Raw genomic sequence first — 25,889 nt, forward strand, 5'->3', positions numbered from 1 at the left:
ACGACGTGGCTCCCAAACAAAATTGGCGTCCTTTTTCCCCCACAAATAGAGCTTTCTTTTGGTGGTATTTGATCACCTCTGCGGTTTTTAGTTTTTGCGCTATAAACAAAAATAGAGTGACAATTTTGAAAAAAAATGAATATTTTTTACTTTTTGCTATAATAAATATCCCCCAAAAATATATAAAAAAAAAAAAATTTTCCTCAGTTTAGGCCGATACGTATTCTTCTACATATTTTTCGTAAAAAAATCGCAATAAGCGTTTATTGACTGGTTTGCGCAAAAGTTATAGCGATAGTTTTATGGCATTTTTATTAATATATTTTTTTTTACTAGTAATGGCGGCGATCAGCGATTTTTTTTTCGGTACTGCGACATTATGGCGGACATTTCGGACACTTTTGACACATTTTTGGGACCATTGGCATTTTTATAGCGATCAGTGCTATAAAAATGCATTGGATTACTATAAAAATGCCACTGGCAGGGAAGGGGTTAACACTAGGGGGGGGGTAAGTATGTTCCCTGGGTGTGTTCTAACTGTAGGGGGGGTGGGACTGACATGGGGAAATGACAAATCGCTGTTCATATGAACAGAAGATCAGCATTTCTCCCCCTGACAGGTCCGGGAGCTGTGTGTTTACACACAGAGCTCCTGGTTTTCGCTCTGTAACGAGCGATCGCGGGTGCCCGGCGTTGGGATCAGGGACGCTTCGCGAGGTGACGTAGAGCTACGTGCTCTCGCGCAGGGGAGCCGACCTGCCGCCGTAGAACTGCGGCGGCTGGTCGGCAAGTAGTTAACCTTTCCAGTTACGGTCTGATTGTGCAATCTCCTTTACATTTACAGTACCAACAACTACCATATATAACAAGAGACCCTATGTAACCACTTCAATACTGGGCATTTTCACCCCCTTCCTGCCCAGGCCAATTTTCAGCGCTGTCACACTTTGAATGACAATTGTGCAGTCATGCGACGCTGTACCCAAATTAAAAAGAGAGACAATTTTGAAAAAAAACACACTATTTATTTTCTTTTTTAGATGTGAAAAAATATTTGAATTAGAATTGTATGAATTTGGTCGAATTAATAAAAAAAAAATGTAATTAGAAAACAAGTAAACAAAACAAAACAATATTAATTACAAAAACAAATTTAACTAAACAAAATTAGTTAATTAACCGCTTGCCGACTGCCTCGCGTAGATATACTTCGGCAGAATAGCACGGGCAGGCAAAGCAACGTACAGGTACGTTGCTTTGAATCTGCTGCCTAGCGGGCGTGCACGCGCCCCCGCCGTGGTCTCCGTGACCGTGCCCGCGGGACCCGCGGTTTCAATGTCCGCTGTTGTCCTGCGATCGTCTCACGGAGAGGCAGATTGGGGGGATGCTTGTGTAAACAAGGCATCTCCCTGTTCTGCCTAGTGATAGGACACCTACTGCCTGCTCCCTGTCATCGGGAGCAGTGATCAGTGTCGTGTCACTCGTAGCCACGCCCCCTCACAGTTAGAGTCACTCCCTATGTCACACTTAACCCCGTTCCCCCTACTGGTTAACCCCTTCACTGCCAGTGTCATTTACACAGTAATCAGTGCATTTTTATAGCACTGATCGCTGTATAAATGACAATGGCCCCAAAATACTTACCTAGAAATTTTCGGCTGTGTAACTTAAATCTGGCCGGCGCAAGGCGTTCCTATTCAAATGGGGCGAGTCCCATTTAAATTAGGCGCGCTCCTGCGCCGGACGTACTGCGCATGCTCACGACGTCATTTTACATCAGTGTTTAGAAATAGAACATGTTTCATTTTTTTCGGATGGACAAAAAAAAACTATCAGAAATTCCTATCGTCTCTGTGCAACTCCGACGGAGAAAAAACCCACACATGCTCAGAATCAGGTCGACACATGCTCGGAAGCATTGAACTTAATTTTTCTCGGCTCATTGTAGTGTTTTACGTCACCGCGTTTTGGACCGTCGGAATTTAGTCTGAGGCCTCGTACACACGACCGTTTTCCTCGACAGAATCCATCAAGAAACTTGCTGGCAGAGCTTTTTTGCCGAGGAAAACGGTCGTGTGTATGTTTTTCATTGAGGAAACTGTCGAGGAACTCAACGAGAAAAAAAGAGAACAAGTTCTCTTTTTCCTCGTCGGGAGTCTCAATTTCCTCGTCGGGCTGGTTTTCGTCGAGAAACACGTTCGTGTGTATGCTTAGAAACCCGCGCATGCTCAGAATAAAGTATGAGACGGGAGCGCACCTTCAGTAAAAGTAGCGTTTGTAATGGAGATAGCACATTCGTCACGCTGTAACAGACTGAAAAGTGCAAATCTTCTCTCACCAAACTTTTACTTAACACGCAGTAACATGAGATTAGCAAAAGCAGCCCCAAGGGTTGTGCCAGTGGAATCAAACTTCCCCTGCCGTCGTATGTGTTGAACGTCACCACGTTTGAGAACGACGAGATTTGGTCTTGACAGTGCGTACGCAAAGAAAGCTTGTCAAGAATCTCGACAAGCCTGACAAGGAACTCGTCGAGGAAAACGATGTTTCATTTACGTCGAGTTCCTCGGTCGTGTGTACGAGGCCTGAAGCCTCGTACACACGACCGAGAAACTGGACGGGCGAAACACATCGTTTTCCTCGTCGAGTACCTTGTTAGGCTGTCGAGGAACTCGACAAGGCAAGTTTCTCCATTCCCGTCGAGGAAAAAGAAGACAGGCCTCGTACACACGACCGAGTTTCTCGGCAAAAACCAGCAAGAAACTTGCTGGGATTTTTTTTTTGCCGAGGAAACAATTTTTCGATGAGGAAACTGTTGAGGATTCTGTCGAGCCAAAAAGAGAGCATGTCTTCTTTTTCCTCGACGGGAATGGAGAAACTTGCCTTGTCGAGTTCCTCGACAGCCTAAGGCCCCGTACACACGACCAAGTTTCTCGGCAGAATTCAGCCAGAAACTCGGTCGGAGCTGTATTCTGCCGAGAAACCCGGCCGTGTGTACACTTTCGGCCGAGGAAGCCGACGAGGATCTCGGCGAGGAAATAGAGAACATGTTCTCTATTTCCTCGTTGTTCAATGGGAAATTTCGGCTCGCCGAGATCCTCGGCGGCTTCACAAGGAACTCGACGAGCAAAACTATGTGTTTTGCCCGTCGAGTTCCTCGGACGTGTGTACGGGGCCTAACAAGGAACTCAACAAGGAAAACTATGTGTTTCGCCCGTCGTGTTCCTCGGTCGTGTGTACCAGGCTTCATGCTCTCTTTTTGGCTCGGCAGGATCCTCGACAGTTTCCTCGTCGAAAAATGTACACACGACCGGTTTCCTTGGCAAAAAAAAGTCCCAGCAAGTTTCTTGCTGGTTTTTGCCGAGAAACTGTGTATGCAAGACTGATGGAAGTCAGCTTCATCGGAATCCCGACGGAAAATTCCATCGGAAATTTCGATCGTGTGTACACGGCATTAGTAGCGCTGACAAATGGAAACATTTTGGCACAATCTCCCAATTTTTGCCAAAATTTTGGGTAAATTAAAACTCTCAATATCCCTTGTTCCTGATAAACACCACAACTGCACCGCATAAAAGACACAGAGGAATGAATGTAGATTTTTTTTGTAAATCCCACTGACTGGCTGAGCTGATAGGGAAACATATCTGATTGGCTGCACATCCTCATTTCCATGTTGAATGAGCCAGTTCTACAAGAGCATTTATACTAGACATTGAAAAACAACCCACCTACGCTGCCTGACAACAAGGAGGACGGAACACAAGCAACAAAGGCGATTCACAGTCTTACATGGCATTGCGGCCCACAAATCTGTCAGTGCCCCTCACCTCTGCCCTGCCCAACCACATTTATATCCCTCTGTCAGGGTGGGTGGTATTGGGATTGTCATTCAGCTCAGGGGCTTAAAGTGGACCTGTCATTTGCATCTGACAGCTTACTAAATCTAAATCGCATATAAGTAAATGTGTCAAAAGTAGAAGTACAGCCCAAATGATCTATCTAAATCAGGGGTCTCAAACTGGCGGCCCTCCAGCTGTTGCGGAACTACAAGTCCCATCATGCCTCTGCCTGTGGGAGTCATGCTTGTAACTGTCAGCCTTGCAATGCCTCATGGGACTTGTAGTTCTGCAACAGCTGGAGGGTCACCAGTTTGAGACCCCTGATCTAAATAGAGGGGAAGACCTCTGTGTGGCTCAAATGTATTCTGTGCCCCAGTCCAGTGAAATATTCCCAATGCACACATTCAAGGAAATGGCTTGAAGATTAGTGGGTAGTGCAGCCAACACTGGCTAGGGACAGGTATCAACATTGGGCCAGATTCAAGAAGCAATTGCGCCTGTGTAACCATAGGTTACACAGCGCAATTGCTTACTTGCTCCGACGTAGCGAATGCTCCTGATTCAGGAACATCGCTACGCCGACTGCAGCCTAAAATCTGCGTGGCATAAGGCTCTTATGCCACGCAGATTTTAGGCTGCATTCTTGCGTTGGCTGCTAGGGGGCGCTCCCATTGTGATCTGTGTATAGTATGCAAATTGCATAATAACACCGATTCACAACGTTGCGCGAGCCCTGCGTACGCAAATTACCTAGTTTGCGTACGTCGGGTTTCGCGTAAGGTTCCACATCCTAATAGCAGGCGCAGCCAATGCTATAGGATACCCACGTTCCCGCGTCACGATATTTAAAATCGACGTCGTTTGCGTAAGTGAATCGTGAATGGCGCTGGATGCCATTCACGTTCACTTTGAAGCAAATGACGTCCTTGCGACGTCATTTGCTGCAATGCACGTCGGGAAAGTTTCCCGACGGAGCATGCGCTCTACGCTCGGCGCGGGAGCGCGCCTAATTTAAATGATTCCCGCCCACGGCGGGATCATTTACATTGCGCGCGCTTACGCCGGGCAATTTTGCCGGCGCGCCCTCGCAATTTACGGAGCTACTGCTCCGTGAATAGAGGGCAGCGCAAAATATTTGCGGGGGCGCAGGGCCAAATCGTTGCCCTGTGCCTCCGCAAATAAAGCGCAAATGTACCTGAATCTGGGCCATTGATTAGAAGATACACTACAATGTCAAAAGTATTGGGACACCTGCCTTTACACGCATGTGAACTTTAATGGCATCCCGGTCTTAGTCCGTAGGGTTCAATATTGAGTGGGCCCACCCTTTGCAGCTATAACAGCTTCAACTCTTCTGGAAAGGCTGTCCACAAGGTTTAGGAGTGTCTATGGGAAAGTTTGACCGTTCTTCCAGAAGAGCATTTGTTAGGTCAGGCACGTTGGACGAGAAGGCTTGGCTCAGGCTGAGGTCAGGACTGTGCAAGTCAGTCAAGTTCCTCCACCCCAAACTTGCTCAGCCATGTCTTTATGGACCTTGCTTTGTGCACAGGAACAGGAAGGAGACATCCCCAAACTATTCCCACAAAGTTGGAAGCATGAAATTGCCCAAAATGTCTTGGTATGCTGACGTCTTAAGAGTTACCGTCACTGGAACTGAGGGGCCAAGCCCAACCCCTGAAAAACAGTCATACACCATAATCCCCCTCCACCAAATGATTTGGATCAGTGCACAAAGCAAGGTCCATAAAGACATAGATGAGCGAGTTTGGGGTGGAGGAACTTGACTGGTCCTGACCTCAACCCGATAGAACACCTTTGGGATGAATTAGAGCGGAGACTGCAAGCCAGACCACACAAATGCGCTTCTGGAAAAATGGTCAAACATTCCCATAGACCCTCTCCTAAACCTTGTGGATGGCCTTCCCAGAAGAGTTGAAGCGGTTATAGCTGCAAAGGGTGGGCCAACATCGCCTTTAAGAACCCAGCCGTGGGTCGCGCGCGCGACCCGGTCCGAAGCTCTGTGACCACGACCGCGGGACCCGCGGACCCGATCGCCGCCGGTGTCCCGCGATCGGTCACAGGAGCTGAAGAACAAGGAGAGGTGAGTGTGTAAACAAACCTTTCCCCTTCTTCTGTGTGGCAGTGACACTGATCGTCTGTTCCCTGATATAGGGAACGACGATCAGTGATGTCACACCTACAGCCACGCCCCCCTACAGTAAGAATCACTCCCTTAGGGCACACTTAACCCCTAAGCGCCCCCTAGTGGTTAACTCCTTCACTGCCAAATGTAATTTTCACAGTAACCAGTGCATTTTTATAGCACTTTTTGCTGTAAAAATGACAATGGTCCCAAAAATGTGTTAAAAGTGTCCGATGTGTCCGCCATAATGTCACAGTCATAAAAAAAACGCTGATCGTCGCCATTACTAGTATAAAAAAAATATTAATAAAAATGCCATAAAACTATCCCCTATTTTGTAAATGCTATAACTTTTGGGCAAACCAATCAATAAACGCTTATTGCATTTTTTTTTATACCAAAAATAGGTAGAAAAATACGTATCGGCCTAAACTGAGGAAAAAAAATGTTTTTTTATATATTTTTGGGGGATATTTATTACAGCAAAAAGTAAAAAATATAGAATTTTTTTCAAAATTGTCGCTCTATTTTTGTTTATAGCGCAAAAAAAAAGACCCCGAGGAGGTGATCAAATACCACCAAAAGAAAGCTCTATTTGTGGGAAAAAAAGGATGCCAATTTTGCTTGGGAGCCACGTCGCACGACCGCGCAATTATCAGTTAAAGCGACGCAGTGCTGAATCGCAAAAACCGGCCAGGTCCTTTACCTGCATAATGGTCCGGGTCTTAAGTAGTTAAAGGCTGTGTAGGTCCTGGTGATGTCAATGAAGAAGGGGTCTTTTGGAGATCCTTGGTGTGCTTGTGACGTATCTCCAAGTACAAACATGGGTAGACAACCATTCCCTTTTTTTGCAGGCAGACCTGTTTTTGGATTTTTATTTTTTTTTCAAATGGCGGGGGCTCTTTAACCACTTGACCACTGGGCACGAAAACCCCCTTAATCACCAGACCAATTTTCAGCTTTCGGTGCTCTCACAATTTGAATGACAATTACTCAGTCATACAACATTGTACCCATCTGAAATTTTTGTCCTTTTTTTCCCACAAATAGAGCTTTCTTTTGGTGGTATTTGATCACCTCTGCGGTTTTTATTTTTTGCGCTATAAAAGAAAAAAGACTGAAAATTCTGTAAAAAAAAAAAAAAAATCTAGTTTCTGTCATATTAGCAGGTTATTTCTCACACACAGCATATGCATACTACAAATTACACCCCAAAACACATTCTGCTATTCCTCCCGAGTATAGCGATACCACATGTTTGCGACTTTTACACAGCGTGGCCACATAGAGAGGCCCAACATGCAGGGAGCACCATCAGGCGTTCTGGAGCACCCAGGCCAATTCTGACATTTCTCTCCTACATGTAAAAATCATCATTTATTTGCTAAAAAAATTACATAGAAACCCAAAACATTATATATGCTTTTTTTTCAAAGACCCTAGAGAATACAATGGCGGTTGTTGCAACTTTTTATCTTGCACGGTATTTTCGCAGCAATTTTTTGAACGCGTGTTTTTAAAAAAAAAACAGTTTTGTGCTTAAAAAAAAAAAAAAACAGTAAAGTTAGCCCAATGTTTTTGCATAATATGAAAGATGAAGTTACGCCGAGTAAATAGATACCCAACATGTCACCCTTCAAAATTGCACACGCTCGTGAAATTGCGCCAAACGTTGCTACTTAAAAATCCCCATAGGCGACGTATTGCAAGGTATTGGAGTATTGAGGGTATTGCGGAGTATTGGGGGGGTATTGCAGAGTATGGGGGGGTATTGCAGAGTATGGGGGGGGTATTGCAGAGTATGGGGGGGGGTATTGCAGAGTATGGGGGGGGGTATTGCAGAGTATGGGGGGGGGTATTGCAGAGTATGGGGGGGGTATTGCAGAGTATGGGTGGGTATTGCAGAGTATGGGGGGGTGGGTATTGCAGAGTATGGGTGGGTGGGTATTGCAGAGTATGGGGGGGTGGGTATTGCAGAGTAAAATAAAAAAAATGATGAGTGCAATACTCTGCAATACCCCACCCCATACTCTGCAATACCCCACCCCATACTCTGCAATACCCACCCCCCCAGGGTGGGTATTGCAGAGTATGGGGTGGGGTATTGCAGAGTATGGGGTGGGGTATTGCAGAGTATGGGGTGGGGTATTGCAGAGTATTGCACTCATCATTATTTTTTTTTTACTGCAGAGTATTGCGCAGGGATGGCTGGATCTGTGACTGCAATTGTCACAGATCCAGCCCACAGTGCGGCGGCTGCTGCTGCCGCCCGATCCCCCCCCCTCCCTCTCCTCTCACACTGTACCGAACGGTACAGAGAGGAGAGGGAGGAACCGGCGTTTTACAAGTGATGTTTACAAGTGATCGCGCCGTCATTGGACGGCGCGATCACGTGGTAAGGAGCCGCTTCCATTGGCTCCTTACCACGAGTGCTGTTGCTGCGGGTCCCGTAGACCCGGCGAGCACCGGCGATCGCGTGTGCGCGCCCGCTCGGGCGCGCACAACGCAGTCTCTGGGAGGACGTACATTGACGCCCTCCTAGAGTACAGGAACCGCTCTGTAGCCGTATTTTGGCTATAGGGCGGTTACCAACTGGTTAAATAATTTTATTCCAAACAAGGTGGAAAAGGAGTCGTAGAAAATGTAGTCTTAATAATGTGTTCTTAATATCCATGTTGGTGATGAATATTTACACCCCAAACAATGGTAAAGGTCACAAGTAATTGAGCGGCCAGGTGTCATGTGCGCATCAAGTGATTTCACCGCTCAAGTGCTCATTATCACCTCGCTGAGATTCGCCGCGCACTGAGCACATAAAGGGTTCAGGTCTAATTTTGAAAATATAGGAGTGCATGAGTCACATTGCTTTGAAGGGTTTTCTGTGCAAAATAGACAGCTTTGCTTCTTAATTTAGCACAGTTCTGCATCCTCATAGGAATTTTTATATGCATGCCAGTATATGTGAAATGAGTTAATGCACATCCCATAATCTATCATTAGTGGGTCTAGCATGATTGGCTGGAAGTGGTATCTTGCGCCGCCTTTTTCTGACACTAATTTTTGAATCTGCAACTTCTTACATTTAGCTGGATTCATAAAGATGTGCCTAACGTTAGGCAGGCGTAGCGTATCTCATATACGCTACGCCGCCGTAAGTTAGAGAGGCAAGTGCTGTATTCACAAAGCACTTGCGTCTTAGGTTACGGTGGCGTAGCGTAAATGTCCCGGCGTAAGCGCGCCTAATTCAAATTGTGAAGAGGTGGGTGTGTTTTATGCTAATGAATCGTGACCCGACGTGATTGACGCTTTGAACGAATGGCGCATGCGCCGTCCGTGGACGTATCCCAGTGCGCATGCTCCAAATTAGGCTGCAAAGACTTATTGGTTTCGACGTGAACGGAAATTACGCCCAGCCCCATTCACTGACGACTTACACAAACAACGTAAAAATTAAAAAATTTGACGCGGTTCCGACGTCCATACTTAACATTGGCTGCGCCATCTTTTTGGTGGAATATCTTTAGGCCTGAAAACGCCTTACGTAAACGGCGTATCTTTACTGCGACGGGCAAGCGTACATTCGTGAATAGGCGTATCTCGCTGATTTACGCATTCTAGCCGTAAATCAGCGTACACGCCCCTAGCGGCCAGCGTAAATAGACAGCTAAGATACGACGGCGCCGGCGGTCGTATCTTAGCTAGATTTAAGTGTATCTCAATTTGAGAATACACTTAAATATACGACGGCGTATCTACTGATACGCCGGCGTAACTCTACGTGAATCTGGCTAATTGTTTTTTCATAGGAGACCTATTTTCTTGAACTGTGTTTGAGCCCAGGTATCGGTGAAGTGATATTGGAGAAAGTAAAAATCCGGCACCAGGAACGTTTTGGCATTAAAAATTGATATATTAGGCCTCGTACACACGACCGTTTTCCTCGGCAGACTCCATCAAGAAACTTGGTGGCAGAGCTTTTTTGCCAAGGAAAACGGTCGTATGTATGTTCTTCATCGAGAAAACTGTCAAGGAACTCGACGAGAAAAAAAGAGAGCAAATTCTCTTTTTCCTCGTCGGGAGTCTCAATTTCCTAGTCGTGTTCCTCGTCGGGCTGGTTTTTGGCGAGAAACACGTTTGTGTGTATGCTAAGAAACCCGCGCATGCTCAGAATAAAGTATGAGACGGGAGCGCACCTTCGGTAAAAGTAGCGTTTGTAATGGAGATAGCACATTCGTCACGCTGTAAGGCCCCGTATACACGACCGAGAAACTCGACAGGCAAAACACATCGTTTTGCTCGTGGAGTTCCTTGTTCGGCTGTCAGAAAACTCAATGAGTCAAATTTTCCCATTGCCCAACGAGGAAATAGAGAACATGCTCTCTATTTGGCTCGACGAGTTTCCTGACGGGTTTCTCGGCGAAAAGTGTACACACGGTTTTCTCGGCAGAATACGTCTCCCATCGAGTTTCTTGCTGGATTCTGCCGAGAAAACCGGTCGTTTGTACGGGGCCTAACAGACTGAAAAGTGCAAATCGTCTCCTACCAAACTTTTACTTAAAGGGTCACTAAAGGAAATTACTACTACTACTAAATAGCTTCCTTTACCTTACTGCAGTCCTGGTTTCATGTCCTCATTGTTCGTTTTTGCTCTGATGTTGCTGTAATCCTTCTCTGTTCTGAACAGTCTGTTTCCTGATGAAAAAAGTAATGGGAGTTTTCTCTCTGTGGTCACTAATCAAGGAGGTGTGATTACTGTGTGTCTAAAACCCCTCAGCACCAATCAGTTTAGTTGTCCAAACCATCACTGCCCTGTATTGGCTCTTTGTCTCTGTTCATCACAGAAGCATGAAACTAGATGCAAGAACGAAACTGAAACTCTAGGTACATTATATGATTGATTTTTATCTATTTTTAATCATTTTTAAAAGGAATCAGTTATGTCTATTATGACTCCATACCCTGTAAACAGTCATTTCAGCAAAAAAAATTTTTCCTTTACAACTCCTTTAACACGCAGTAACATGAGATTAGCAAAAGCAGCGCCAAGGGTTGTGCCAGTGGAATCGAACTTCCCCTGCCGTTGTATGTGTTGTACGTCACCGCGTTTGAGAACGAGGAGATTTGGTCTTGACAGTGTGTACGCAAAGACAGCTTGTCGAGTTTCTCCACAAGCCTAACAAGGAACTTGTCGAGGAAAACGATGTTTCATTTACGACGAGTTCCTCGGTCGTGTGTACGGGGCCTTTTTTTAATCCATCAAACCATAAAAAGGAATCAATTAGTGAAGTGATTTTTGACTGAAGCCCTGAGAAAGGAGTGTGCAAGTCTCTGAAACGTGCTGGATTTTTTACACTGGGACATCCCCAAACTGTTTCCACAAAGTTGGGAGCATGAAATTGTTCCAAATGTCTTGTATGTTCACGACTTAAGAGTTCCCTTCACAGGAACTAAAGTTCCACACCATAATTCCCCCTTTACCAAATGATTTGGACCAGTGCACAAAGCAAGGTCCATAAAGACATGGATGAGATAGTTTGGGGTGGAGGAACTTGACTGTCCTGCACTTCAACCCGATAGAACACCTTTTGTGATGAATTTGGGCAGAGACTGCAAGCCAGGCCTTCTCGTCCAACATCAATGCCTGACCACACAAATGCTCTTCTGGAAGAATGGCAAAACATTCCCATAGACACACTCCTAAACCTTGTGGACAGCCTTCCCAGAAGAGTTTAACCACTTGCCGACCGCCGCACAAACATATACATGGCACGGGCAGGCAAATGGGCGTACCTGTACGTCCCTTTAAATTTGCCACCCAGCCGCATGCCTCGTGAGCGTGCTCGCGGGTCCCGGGAACTTAATGTTTCCGGGCGGTCTGCGATTGCAGGTCTACAAAGGCAGTACAGGGGGATGCCTTTGTAAACAAGGCATTCCCCTGTTCTGCCTAGTGATATGTCACTGATCTACTGTTCCCCGTGTTCAGGAACGGTGATCTGTGACGTATCACTGGTAGCTCCTCCCCCTAACATTTAGAATCACTCCCTAGGACACACTTAACCCCTTCAGCGCCACCTAGTGGTTAACCCCTTCACTGCCAGTGTCATTTTTACAGTAATCAGTGCATTTTTATAGCACTGATCGCTGTAAAAATGACAATGGTCCCAAAAATGTGTCAAAAGTGTCTGATGTGTCCGCCATAAAGTCACAGTCATGATAAAAAACACAGATCGCCGCCATTACTAGTAAAAAAAGAATAATAAAAATGCCATAAAACTATCCCCTATTTTGTAGACGCTATAACTTTTGCGCAAACCAATCAATATACTCTTATTGTGATTTTTTTTTAGCCAAAAATATGTAGAAGAATACGTATCGGCCTAAACTGAGAAAAAAATTGCTTTTTTTTAAAAAAAAGATGGGGATATTTATTATAGCAAAAAGTACAAAATATTGCTTTTTTTCCAAATTGTCGCTCTATTTTTGTTTATAGCGCAAAAAATAAAAACCGCAGAGGTGATCAAATACCACCAAAAGAAAGCTCTATTTGTGGGGGAAAAGGACGTCAATTTTGTTTGGGAGCCACGTCGCACGACCGCGCAATTGTCAGTTAAAGAGACACAGTGCAGAATCGCAAAAAGTGGCCTGGTCATTCAGCATCCAAATGGTCCGGGGTGGTTAAGCTAATATAGCTGCACAGGGTGGGCCAACTCAATTTTGAACCCTATCACAAAATGTTATTGTCATTTCAAAACAGTTTTCAGTCTTTTATAAATCTCTAGCAATCCTCTAATGATGGTTCTTGTTCAGGCACATATTTTTAGGGTGTGACAACTGTCTTCCAGTTGTGTTTCTGCATTGTCACCCTTGTCACATGTACCCAGGGCAGCCATCAGGAATTATGAGGCCCCCTACACAGCTTCAGGCATGGGCCCCCTGGAGCAGAGAACCGGGGGGGGGGGGGTGCTGCCGCCTGAAATTGAGAAGCGTGGGGGGGGGGGGGCTGCCGGGGGGGCCTTTACAAAAAAAAGAAGAGATAAAGAAAAATATATATCAAAAAAGGGGGTAGCCATCCGGGGCCCTGAAAATAAATAAATAAATATATATATATATATATATATATATATATATATATATATATATATATATATACATACAAATTATTATTATTTTTTTTATATGAAAATAAATTACAAAAATGGGGGGTTGCCATCCGGGACCTGTGAGCCCTTTAATAATAATAATAAAAAAAAAAGAAACCTCTGGGCCCTTTAATAAAAAAAAATTAAAAAATAAAATAAAATAAACATTTATAAAAAAAAAAGAAGGGGGTTGCCATCCAGGGCCATGGGGACCTCTGTGCCCTTTAATAAAAAAATAAAAAATGAATATATATAAACAAAAAGAAAAAAATAAACAATTATAAAAAAGAAAAAAAGGGGGTTTGCCACATGGGGCCCTGGGGACCTCTGAGCCCTTTAATAAAAAAAAAATATATATATATAAAAAAAAAAAGAAAAAAAGGAATAAAATAATATAAAAAAAATTATAAAAAAAGGGGGGTTGCCATCCGGGGCCCTGGGGACCTCTGGGCCCTTTAATAATATACATATTATTATTATAAAATAAATAAAAAAATATATAATATAAAATAAATAAAAAAATATATAATTTTTATTTTATTTTTTATAAAAAAAGGGGGGTTGTCATCCGGGGCCCTGGGGATCTCCGGGCCCCCCATACCCCTAAAAAATTGGCCCTTTAATAAAAAATAAAATAAAAATATATTAGAAAAAATATATTTTTTATAAAAAAAAAAAAAAAAGGGGGGGTTGCCATCCGGGGCCCTGGGGGCCTTCGGGCCTCTAAAAAAAGGGGGTTGCCATCCGGGCCCCTGGGGACCTCCGGGCCCCTTACAGGTGTACTGCCTGTACCCCCCTGATGGCGGCCCTGCATGTACATTTAGTAGAGACCACAGGCAACTTCACCATCACATGGAGTAATGATGTGCCAAGGGGAAGTGGCAGAAGAAAGCTAGAGGAAGTCAGCAGCACTGAGATGCAGAAAAGGGTAAAAAAAAACAAAGCAAAAATTACATTTTATAAAAAAAAAAAATACAATAATTATATTAACAAAACTAAAGTCACGGTTTAGATCCCCTTTATCTTACGTATTTTGAGGTTTATTGGGCACTTTTCCACACACACGATCTCTCCTCAAATTCACACGGAACAATCCCAATTAACCGTTCCCAGCGCCAGCTGCTCGCACAAGCCGTGTTGATTTGTTTTAACTCTCCTGTAAGAATAAAAATGTATTTGACTGGAGAAATGATTTGCAAAGTTTCTCATTTGCATTAGATCTAAAGCCTTGTGAGCCTAACTAAGCTTCTCCCAGCATGGTTTTTCATTCTCATTCACACACCTTGAGACAAAGGCTATAAAAAAAACCTGAAAGAAAAAGTTTTTTTTTTTTTGTGTGCCAGTCTTGCTTGGTAAGTGTTCTCTCCATATACAACCAGCAAAGGGCTTCAGAAAATGGATGTTAAGTCACTTGTAAAAAAAAAACAAGAAAAAAAAACTCCTATGTAAACTTCATTGCCATTCAAGATCTGCTCTGACACGGCACAAGTGATGTATTAAGAATGGAAAATGTGCTGTTAGGTTTGGGGTGTTTACCAGCTCGGCTCCAGACACTTGACCCTGTGTAGCGGACCCCCTAATCCTCTGATCTGCATGCCTAAGTCTGGCCCTGACAAAATTGACTGGAGCACTTGTAAGCCGATTCATCAGCACAATCCAAAGCACTCACCTACCTCGGCCCTATTCTGTGTCCCGCTCCTCCCCTCTCCCAAACTCGATTTGGCCCCGCAAATTGTGAAATAAGTTGTTTGGGCTGGATTTGCAGAGTGAATTGTCCCCTTAATGAAACAGTCTGTTCATTATACGGTGGTAGCAAGGAAGACTTAACACTCCCACACCCCAAGAACCCGGGCAGGTTAACGCTTTTAGGCTGCTCTTTGACAAAAGGTCTGAATAGGCCCGAGCCGTCCAATTGGACTGGCAAACATCTAAAGAGTTACTGGCTTGTGTGTCAACGGATTTATGGCGCTTCTCCCCTTAATGCCGTAGATTTGTACGGACAAATTGGCCAGTCCTGAATGTGTTTGCCAAAGCCACTAGAGAGTTTGCTCTGTTTCTTTAGCCTGGATTTGGGAGACAACAACATGGCCAACATCGCAAGATTTTATAATATCAACAAAACGGCAAAGCATTCTTTCTTTCTTCCTTCCTTCCTTCATCTATTTATCTTTCTTTCTTCCTTCATCTATTTATCTTTCTTTCTTCCTTCCTTCTTCTATTTATCTTTCTTCCTTCCTTCGTCTATTTATCTTTCTTCCGTCTATTTCTTTATTTCTTTCTTTTTTTCTTTTTCTCCCTTTCTCATCCTTCCTTCCTTCCTTCCTTCCTTCCTTCCTTTCTTTCTTTCTTTCTTTCTTTCTTTCTTTCTTCATCTATTTACCGTTCTTTCCTTTATTCTTCCTCCCTCTATCTCTCTCTCACTCTCCCTCCCTTCATCTATTTATGTTTCTCTCTTTATTTTTCTCTTTCTTTCTTTCTTTCTTTCTTTCTTTCTTTCTTTTTCTTTATTCCTTCCTCTATCTCTCTCTACATCTCTTGCCCTTCTTTCCCTACTTCCTTCACCTATTATCTTTCTTTCTTTCTTTTTTCCTTCCTCAATCACTCTCTCCCTCTATCTCCCTTCCTTCCTTGATCTATCTTTCTTTCTTTCTTTCTTTCTTTCTTCCTCAATCACTCTCTCCCTCTGTCTCCCTTCCTTCCTTGATCTATCTTTCTTTCTTTCTTTCTTTCTTTCTTTCTTTCTTTCTTTCTTTCTTTCTTTCTTTCTTTCTTCCTTTCTTTCTTTCTTCCTTCCTCTTTCTTTCTTTCTTCCTCTATCTCTCTCTCCTTCTCTCGCCCTTCCTTCCTTCATCAATTTATCTTTCTTTCTTTCTTTCTTTCTTTCTTTATTTCTTTCTTTCTTTCTTTCTTTCTTTCCCTCTCTCACCCCTCTTTCCTTCCCTCCTTCCTTCATCTATCTTTCTTTCTTTCTCTATCACTCTCTCCCTCTATCTCCCTTCCTTCCTTCATCTATTTATCTTTCTCTCTTTCTTGATGTCTTTGTTTTTATCTTTCTTTCTCTATTTCTTTCTCTATTTCTTTTTTCCTTCATCTACCTCTATCTCTCTCTCCCTCTCTCAACCTTCCTTCCCTCCTTCCTTCATCTATTTATCTTTTTTATTTCTTTCTCTTTCTCTCCTCACCCTTAATTTTTTCCTTCCTTCATCTATTTATCTTTCTTTCTTTCTCTCTCTCTCACCCTTCCTTTCTTTCTTCCTTCATCTATTTATATTTCTTTCTTTCTTCCTTTCTTCCTTTCTTTTTTCCTTTCTTCCTTTCTTCCTTCCTTCCTTCCTCCCTCTATCTCTCTCTCTCTCCCTCTCTCACCCTTCGTTCATCTATTTATCTTTCTCTTTTTTTCTTTCTTTCTTTCTCTCTTTCTTTCTTTCTTTCTTTCTTTCTTTCTTTCTTTCTTTCTTTCTTTCTTCCTTTCTTTCTTCCTCTCGCTCTTTCTTCCTTCCACTCTTTCTCTTTCTTTCTTCCTTCCTTCCTTCTTTTTTTTTTTTTATGATGAAACATTTTACTAAAACTCACTTTTGACCAAATACTATTTATCTTTCTTTCTTTCTCTCTTTCTTTCTTTTATTTCTTTCTTTTTTCCTTCCTCTATCTCTCTCTCACCCCTCATTCCTTCATCTATTTATCTTTCTCTTTTTCTTTCTTTCTTTCTCTCTTTTCTTTTAAAGATGTCCCACAGTCCTATGCTTTTGGGTGACAAATATTTTTAGTAAAAAAATGATTTTTTCCTAGTAATTTTAGCAGGAACATGTGTGATTTTATTACGCACTACACGGCTTGCTTTCACAGTATAGAAGTTTTTTTTATTGTAGTTTGAATAAAGAAATATTTGCAGGAAAAGACCAACAGGACTACATGCAGAATAAGAAGCCACATGAAAGTGTCTAAAAGCGACAACCTTCCACCTGATTCTAGCTTGAATGGCCTTGCAGTGGCAGACACCCAGCCATTATGATTTTTTAGACCAAAATATATCCCTCTGACATGAGCACATTGTCAGTGGTGGAGCACACATGACCCTAAATACCCGGTGACCACCAATATCTGGTGAGCGATGCGGCAGCGAAAGCAGTTGGGGTATTTGATGCCTTTTACATGAGAATCTGACGTGCAGAAGAAACCCCTTCTTGTGCACGCACTCACGCATGGGCAATACAGCCACCTATGGACTTTTTGATAGGTTGGAGATTTTGGCAGAACATGGCATATATGGATCTGGATCAACTGCGGGTATAGAATTGGGTACATGGGATTGTATGATATTTTTTATTTTATTTATTTTTTATGGTTAAACTAGATGGACTTTTTTTAACCTGATTAACTATGTAACTATATATGAGTGAGTGAGTAACTTGTATAGCGCTACAAATGCGAACTAAATCGCCTCAAGGCACTATATCCAATGTCGTCGTCCAGCCACGCTTCAGAATAGATGGGTCATACATTTTTTTCTGAAGGCCCGATGGTTCTCTTTCATCCGAATGTCTGTAGGTAGAGCGTTGCATAGCCGTGGTCCTTGGACTGCAAATCTTCGTTCTCCTTTAGATTTGTAGCGGGACTTGGGGATGCGGAGGAGGTTATGGTTAGTTGATCGTATGGCCCGATTTGGGGTGTAGTGTTTTATTTTCTCGCATTAGTATTGCGGCGCGTTTCCTTGCATGCATTTGTGGATGAGGCAGAGGGTCTTGAATGTCACCCTATCCTTTACGGCTAGCCAGTGGAGGGTCCTCAAGACCGGGGAGATTGGTTCCCACGTTTTATTACCCGTTACCAGTCTGGCTGCAGTGTTCTGGACGACTTGTAGATGAGAAATCTGGTATTTCGGTAGTCCTAGGTAGACGGAGTTTGCGTAGTCGAGTCTGGAATTTATTCGTGTTCCAACTACCACTGCTGTGTCTTCTTCCGGGATGAAGGGGATGAGTCTACGCAGCAAACGGAGACGATAGTGAGATCCGCTGACTACTGATCCTATTTGTGCGTCCATAGTCATGTCTGAGTCAAAGATGACTCCGAGGCTTTTTACTTTAGTGCTTGGGGTGATGGTTTGTCCAAAGATGGTGGGAGGAGTCCATGTCATCCTAGACTTTGTCTTCCGGTTTGCATGGAGAAAGAGACGTTCTGTTTTGGATCCATTGAGTTTGAGGGAGCTCTCTGTCATCCAATTATCTATCAATGTCAGGCATTTTCCTAATCCGTGATATTCGTCTTTTTTGTAGGAGATCCGAAGATAAAGTTGAGTGTTGTCCGCGTAGGAGTGGTATAGCAGGTCTTGTTTGCTGATGATTGTGAGGAGTGGGCGGAGGTAGATGTTGAAGAGCACGGGCGACAGGGGTGATCCTTGAGGGACTCCGCATGTAACGGTGCAGGCTTCTGACGTGGAGGTTCTAGTTTCACTGTCTGGGATCGATTTTCTAGGAATGATGCAAACCATGGTAGATCTGAATCTGCAACTCTGCCTACTTCTGTGAGACGAGTGATTCGAATTTTGTGGTCTACAGTGTGGAAAGCTGCACTTAGGTCCAGCAGCACCAGTAGACATGATTCTCCTTCGTCCGCTGCTTCGAGAGCATCATCTCATATTTTGAGTGCCGTTTCTGTCCCGTGGCCTGGGCGGAAACCCGATTGTAGTGGGTCCAGGAGTTTGTGGAAGTCCAGATGGAGTTGTAGCTGTTGTACTACTGCTTTCTCCATGATCTTGGAGACGGTGCTAAGGCTTGTTATCGGTCTGCGGCAATTTGGGTCTTTGGGGTCGAGGTTGGGGTTCTTTAGGAGGGGTTTGATTATGCCTTGCTTGAGAGAAATTGAAACAATACCTTCTTTGAATGATTGATTTATGAGATGTGTTATGGTGGGTGCCAGGATTTCGGAACATTCTTTCAAGAGTTTTGTAGAAATTATGTTGTTTGGTGCTGTAGTGTCTATATATTGTTCCCTGCACACTGAGCAAACCTCTGTCCCATCTGCTTCCTTCTCTCCTTACCGAGTCCTTCTCATGTTTTTGAATTTGTCAAATTTCTGCTCTGCCAAACACCTCAAAGCACCTCTCCCCGTTCTCCACCCCTATTCAAAAATTGGCATAGAAAAAAAAAAGGACAAGTTTTTTTTTTTGCAAGATAGATGATGTGGTTTGTCTCTCCCCTTATTGCCCAGTGTGTGCTGCCATTAAGATGTGCAACAACTGGGAAATTGTTATTCACTTAAATCTAAAGGCTTCAGTTTTTGTTTTTTGTTTTTTCTAGACAGACGCCTTCCTGTGGCTTGTGTTTCTGTTTTTAGGCCTTTTGGCACTGCCTTGAAACTGGTCAGTTTTTACCCACCCACATGTAAAGGCTGCACCTCCAATTTTTTATAAAGTTGTATATATGGGATGCAAGGAATATAGAATGATGGGCCCAGATCCACAAAGATCTGCCTATCTTTAGGCAGGCGTAGCGTATCTCAGATACACTACGCCGCCGTAACTTACAGCGTACTTTCCGTATCCAGAAAGAATTTGCGCCGTAAGTTGCGGCGGCGTAGTGTAAATGTGTCGGCGTAAGGGCGCGCAATTCAAATGACTAACATGTGGGCGTGTTTTATGTTAATTCAACTTGACCCCACGTAAATGACGTTTTTTTAATGGCGCATGCGCCGTCCGTGGGGGTATCCCAGTGCGCATGCTCGAAATCACGTCACAAATAGTCAATGCTTTAGACGTGAACGTAATTTACGCAAAGCCCTATTCGTGAAAGTTTTTTGCAAACAATGTAAACGACGGAAAATTAGACGCTGTCCCGACGTCCATACTTAACGTTGCGTACGCCTCATAGACCCAGGGGTAACGTTACGCCGAAAAAAGCCTTACGTAAACGACATAAAAAAATGCGCCGGGCGGACGTACGTTTGAGGATCAGCGTATCTAGCTAATTTGCATACTCTACACGGAAATCAACGGAAGCGCCACCTAGCGGCCAGCGTAAACATGCACCTAAGATCCGACGGCGTACTAAGACGTACGTCAGTCGGATCGAGCCCACATTCAGTCGTATCTTGTTTTGTGGATACAAAACAAAGATACGACGGGGCATCGTAGAACTTACGCGGCGTATCAATAGATACGCCGGGCGTAAGTTCTTTGTGGATCTGGGCCATGGTGTTTTTGTTGCTCACTAATTTAATCTTTTTTTTTTCATTCTTATTCAATTTTTAAACAAAGCAGTAACATGCCGTGAAAAAAAAAAGCTCAAAAATGGCGGTCAGCAACAAGTGACTATACATTTTATTATTCAGTGATTCCAATAAAAATACATAGGTAAGCATGTTTTATTTTGCAGGCATGCAAGGATGTCTATTTTCTGTTTTGGTTATTTTTGGGCTACTTTTGTAATGTAGGAATTTGGCATATTCTGAAATGTTTACCTGACAATCTTTCGTGAGTTAAAGAATTTTAGAGATATGGTTTGGAAAAAAGTTACCAGGGTTTTGAACATAATGTACTAGAGATTATTGATGGACATATTTAGGTTGGGAGCCAGTTCCCGTCTTATGGGGCAGATCCACGTACCTGCGCGTAATCTTCCGCCGGGCGCAGCGTATCTAAGATACACTACGCCGCCGTAACTTATTTTTTTTTTAATCCTCAAAGAATTTGCGTCGTAAGTTATGTGTATCTTTGGCGGCGTAAGGGCGCGGGATTCAAATTGATGTAATGGGGGTGTGTTTTATGTAAATACGTCGTGACCCGACGTAAACAACGTTTTTTTTTTAACTGCGCATGCGCCGTCCGTGGGGGTATCCCAGTGCGCATGCTTGAAATTAACCCGGAACAAGCCAATGCTTCCGATGGTGACGTCATACTACGCAAATCCCTATTCGCGAACGACTTACGCAAACAACGTAAAAATTTCAAATTTCTACGCGGGAAGGACGGCCATACTTAACATTGAGTACGCCTTATAACAGCAGCTTTAACTATACGCCGGAAAAAGCCGAACGAAAACGACGTAAAAAAATGCACGTTCGTGGATCGCCGTAACTAGCTAATTTGCATACTCAACGCGGAAATTCAACGGAAACGCCACCTAGCGGCCGCCGAAAAATTGCAGCTTAGATCCGACGGCGTACTAAGACGTACGCCTGTCGGATCTAGTCGAGATGCCGTCGTATCTTGTTTTGAGGATACAAAACAAAGATACGACGCGCAAAATTTGAAATTACGCGGCGTATCAAGAGATACGCCGGCGTAATACCTTTGTGGATCTGCCCTTATATCTTTTGCTGTCCGTGAGTGTCAAGACACCCTGTATCTGAAATGATGGTAGGTACCTGTCATGTATTGGGTTAGATACAGTACTGTATACACATATATGGAAATGTCAACATTGTCTGTGGCTGCATTTTAATTTGCTTTAATCACTTACAATGAAGGATTAGTATTCACAAATCTTCTGTGTGATAATTACATACTCCATGAAATAGAAAACAGTTTGATTTTGCTAAGCTTCAGAAAATACAGCCTTTGTTTTTCCCAGATTTATCCCGGGAGGGTGGCATTATACTGGAATCAGACTTAATAAAATCAGCATACGAGGCAACAAAACAAGAACTCGGGGGAAGAAATATCCTGAACAAAGTACTTGCTGGGAGAAAAAGCTGCTAAAATCTTGGCAGCCTTATTGTTTATATTACACCTTGAAAATTAACTAGTTCGTGCTGAACCAGTAGAGCCAAGCAAAGAGTCAGGATGTGCCTTTAACGCTTTATATAATCTATAGTGCCTTGAAAAAGTATTCATACCCCTTGACATTTTCCACATTTTGTCAAAAACGTAAATGTATTTTATTCTAATTTTATATGATAGACCAACACAAAGTGGCACATAATTGTGAAGTGGAAGGAAAATGATAAATGGTTTTCAGACTTTTTTTTTACAAATAAATATGTGAAAAGTGTGGCATGCATTTGTATTCAGTCCCCTTTACTCTTATACCCCTAACTAAAATCTAGTGAAACAAATTGCCTTCAGAAGTCACCTAATTAGTAAATAGAGTCCGCTGTGTGTAATTTAATCTCAGTATAAATACAGCTGTTCTGTGAATCCCTCAGAGGTTAGTTAGAGAACCTTAGTGAACAAACAGCATCATGAAGGCCAAGGAACACACCAGACAGGTCAGGGATAACATTGTGGAGAAATTTAAAGCAGGGTTAGGTTATAAAAAAATATCCCAAGCTTTGAACATCTCACAGAGCTCTGTTCAATCCATCATCCGAAAATGGAAAGAGTATGGCACAACTGTAAACCTACCAAGACATGGCCGTCCACCTAAACTGACAGGCTGGGCAAGGAGAACATTAATCAGAGAAGCAGCCAAGAGGCCCATGGCAACTCTGGAGGAGCTGCAGAGATCCACAGCTCAGGTGGAAGAATCTGTCCACAGGACAACTATTAGTCGTGCTCTCCACAAATTTGGCCTTTATGGAAGAGTGGCAAAAGGAAATTTGGTGTTGAAAGAAAGCCATGAGAAGTCCTGTTTGCAGTTCGTGAGAAGCCATGTGGGGGGCACAGCAAACATGTGAAAAAAAGGTGCTCTGGTCAGATGAGACCAAAATGTTACTTTTTGGTTTAAAAGCAAAACCAGCACTGCACATCACCCTGAACACACCATCCCCACGTGAAACATGGTGGTGGCAGCAACATGTTGTGGGGATGCTTTTCTTTAGCAGGGATAGGGAATCTGGTCAGAGTTGATGGGAAGATGGATGGAGCCAAATACAGGGCAATCATAGAAGAAAACCTGTAAGGCCCTGTACACACGATCAGTCTAAACCAATGAGAACGGACTGAAATTCAGTTTCATCGGTCCAAACCGACCGTCTGTGGGCCCCATCGGTCAGTTATCCTTCGGTCCAGAAATCTAGAACTTGCTTTAAAATTGGACTGGTAACCGATAGGTCAAAACCGACGTTTAGTATGCAAAAGCATCGGTTCCAAACCCGCGCATGCTCAGAATCAAGTCGACGCATGCTTGGAAGCATTGAACTTTGTTTATTTCAGCACGTCATTGTGTTTTACGTCACTGCGTTGGACTCGATCGTTTTTTTAAACTGATGGTATGTAGGCACATCAGACCATCAGTCAGCTTCATCGGTTAACCGATGAAACTGAATTTCAGTCCGTTCTCATCGGTTTAGACTGATTGTGTGTACAGGGTCTTAGAGTCTGCAAAAGAAGTGAGACTGCGGCAGAGGTTTACCTTCCCAACCACCCCAAACATACAGCCAGATCTACAATGGAATGGTTTAGATCAAAGTATATTCATGTGTTAAAATGTCCCAGTCAAAGTCCAGACCTAAATCCCATTGAGAATCTGTGACAAGACTTGAAAATTGCTGATCACAGACGCTCTCCATCCAATCTGACAGAGCTTGAGCTATTTTGCAAAGAACAATGGGCAAAAATGTCCCTCTCTAGATGTGCAAAGCTGGTAGAGACATCCCCAAAAAGACTTGCAGCTGTAATTGCAGTGAAAGGAGATTGACTCCGCGGCGCTATACAAATGTACCCCACACACTTTTCACATCTTTATTTGTAAACAAATTTGAAAAACATTTATCATTTTCCTTCCACTTCACAATTATGTGCCACTTTGTGTTGGTCTATCACAGGGGTGCCCAGCCGCTGGCCCGCGAGCCATATGTGGCCTGTGATGCCCTCAGCTGCATCTGTAATTGCAGTGAAAGGAGGTTCTACAAAGTATTGACTCAGGGGAACGGTTGTTGCATTTGAATTATTTTATGATTTTGAAGCCTGTGAGTATATTTTTAAACTTTTTTGAATAAATCGAATTCTACTGCACTATGGGTCGTTCTTCCTTTTTCCCTTTTCTCTTAGTCATTGTTGGTGATTAAAGAAAGGAAAAATCACTCTGATGGGGACAGCGTTCCTCTCTTGCAGGAGAGTGGAGGTTGTTGAGACAGCGAGGCTGATTGGAGCCACTAGCAGTGGAGATTGATATAATCCGCCTGTTTTGACCTTGGCTTTTGCAGGTCTTGACAATTTGATAAACGCATCTGAAAGGTGGAGGTTTTCACAGCACAAGTGGTGGAAGCATGTGTTAAACAGGGAACAGGTGGATTTATTATTTACAGAAGGACCTTTCCACTCTATCCAAAACTAAAAAAATTAAGTTTTGCTTTTAGTTATACTTTAACCACTTGCTTACAGGGCACATATAACCCCTTCCTGCCCAGGCGAAATTTCAGCTTCCGGCGCTGCGTCGCTTTAACTGACATTTGCGCGGTCGTGCGACGTGGCTCCCAAACAAAATTGACATCCTTTTTTTCCCACAAATAGAGCTTTCTTTTTGTGGTGTTTGATCACCTCTGCTGTTTTTATTTTTTGTGCTATAAACAAAAAAAGAACGTAAATTTTGGAAAAAAAAACACAATATTTTTTACTTTTTGCTATAATAAATATCCCAATTAAAATAAAAACATATTTTTTTCTCAGTTTAGGCCGATACGTATTTTTCTACGTATTTTTGTTAAAAAAAATCGTAATAAGCGATTGGTTTGCGCAAAAGTTATAGCGCCTACAAAATAGGGGACAGAATTATGATTTTTTTTTTTCTTATTTTTTTTTTTTACTAAAAATACAACATTATGCGACATTACGTCGGACACTTTTGACACATTTTTGGGACCATTCACATTTATATAGCGACCAGTGCTATAAATATGCACTGGTTACTGTATAAATGTGACTGGCAGGGAAGGGGTTGACACTAGGGGGCGAGGAAGGGGTTAATGTGTGCCCTGCATAGTGTTTCTAACTGTGGGGGAAGGGGACTGACTGGGGGAGGTGACCGATCTGTGTCCCTATGTACAAGGGACACAGCATCGGTCTCCTCTCCCTGACAGGACGTGGAGCTCTGTGTTTACACACACAGATCCACATCCTTGTCTGTGTAACGCCCGATCACGGGCACCTGGCGAACATCGCGGCCGCCAGGCACGCGCATCGGCACTTCAGTGATGCGGCTGGGGCGCGCCCCCCAGTGGCTGGAGGAGCGGAGGACGTCCATAGACGTCCTCCCGGCAATTGAGAGCCACCTTGTGGCCGTTTTTTGTCAATTGGCCAGATGTAAAGTGGTTAAACAGTGGACACTAACTGTAACTGGAGCCTTTATATATGTAGACAATATTCTATAATATAGTTAAAGCACACAACACACTTTTATAACACATATGGTGTTAGAAAACCCTCATTCTGGGACTTTACTGGCAAGATGATACACCTGTGTTAAAAGACATAACGTCAATCTTTATTTATACATATCAATAAAAGTATAATAAAACAACTGCGGCTTTGTCACTTATTTTGTAAACTGCACGTCATCATTACAGCACACGAAGGCCCCTTTAACACGGGGGAGGTGCGGTGACGGTATATCGGCGCAATTTTTAGCGCCGATATACCGTCGTATTTACCGCGATATTCGGCCGGGTCTCTGGGCTGGGTGGTGGTTAAAGGGTTTGTAAAGGAATTTTTTTTTTATCTTAATAGCTTCCTTTTTTCTTAATGCAGTTCTGTTTTCATGTCCTCATTGTTCGTTTTTGCTCTCAAGTTGCTGTAATTCTTCTCTGATCTCCACACTTCCTGGTTGTCCATTTCCTGATAACCACAGTACTGGGAGCTTTCTCTCTGTGATCACTAATCAAGGAGGT

This window comes from Rana temporaria, chromosome 2, assembly GCF_905171775.1.
Source record: "Rana temporaria chromosome 2, aRanTem1.1, whole genome shotgun sequence".
Taxonomy (NCBI): domain Eukaryota; kingdom Metazoa; phylum Chordata; class Amphibia; order Anura; family Ranidae; genus Rana; species Rana temporaria.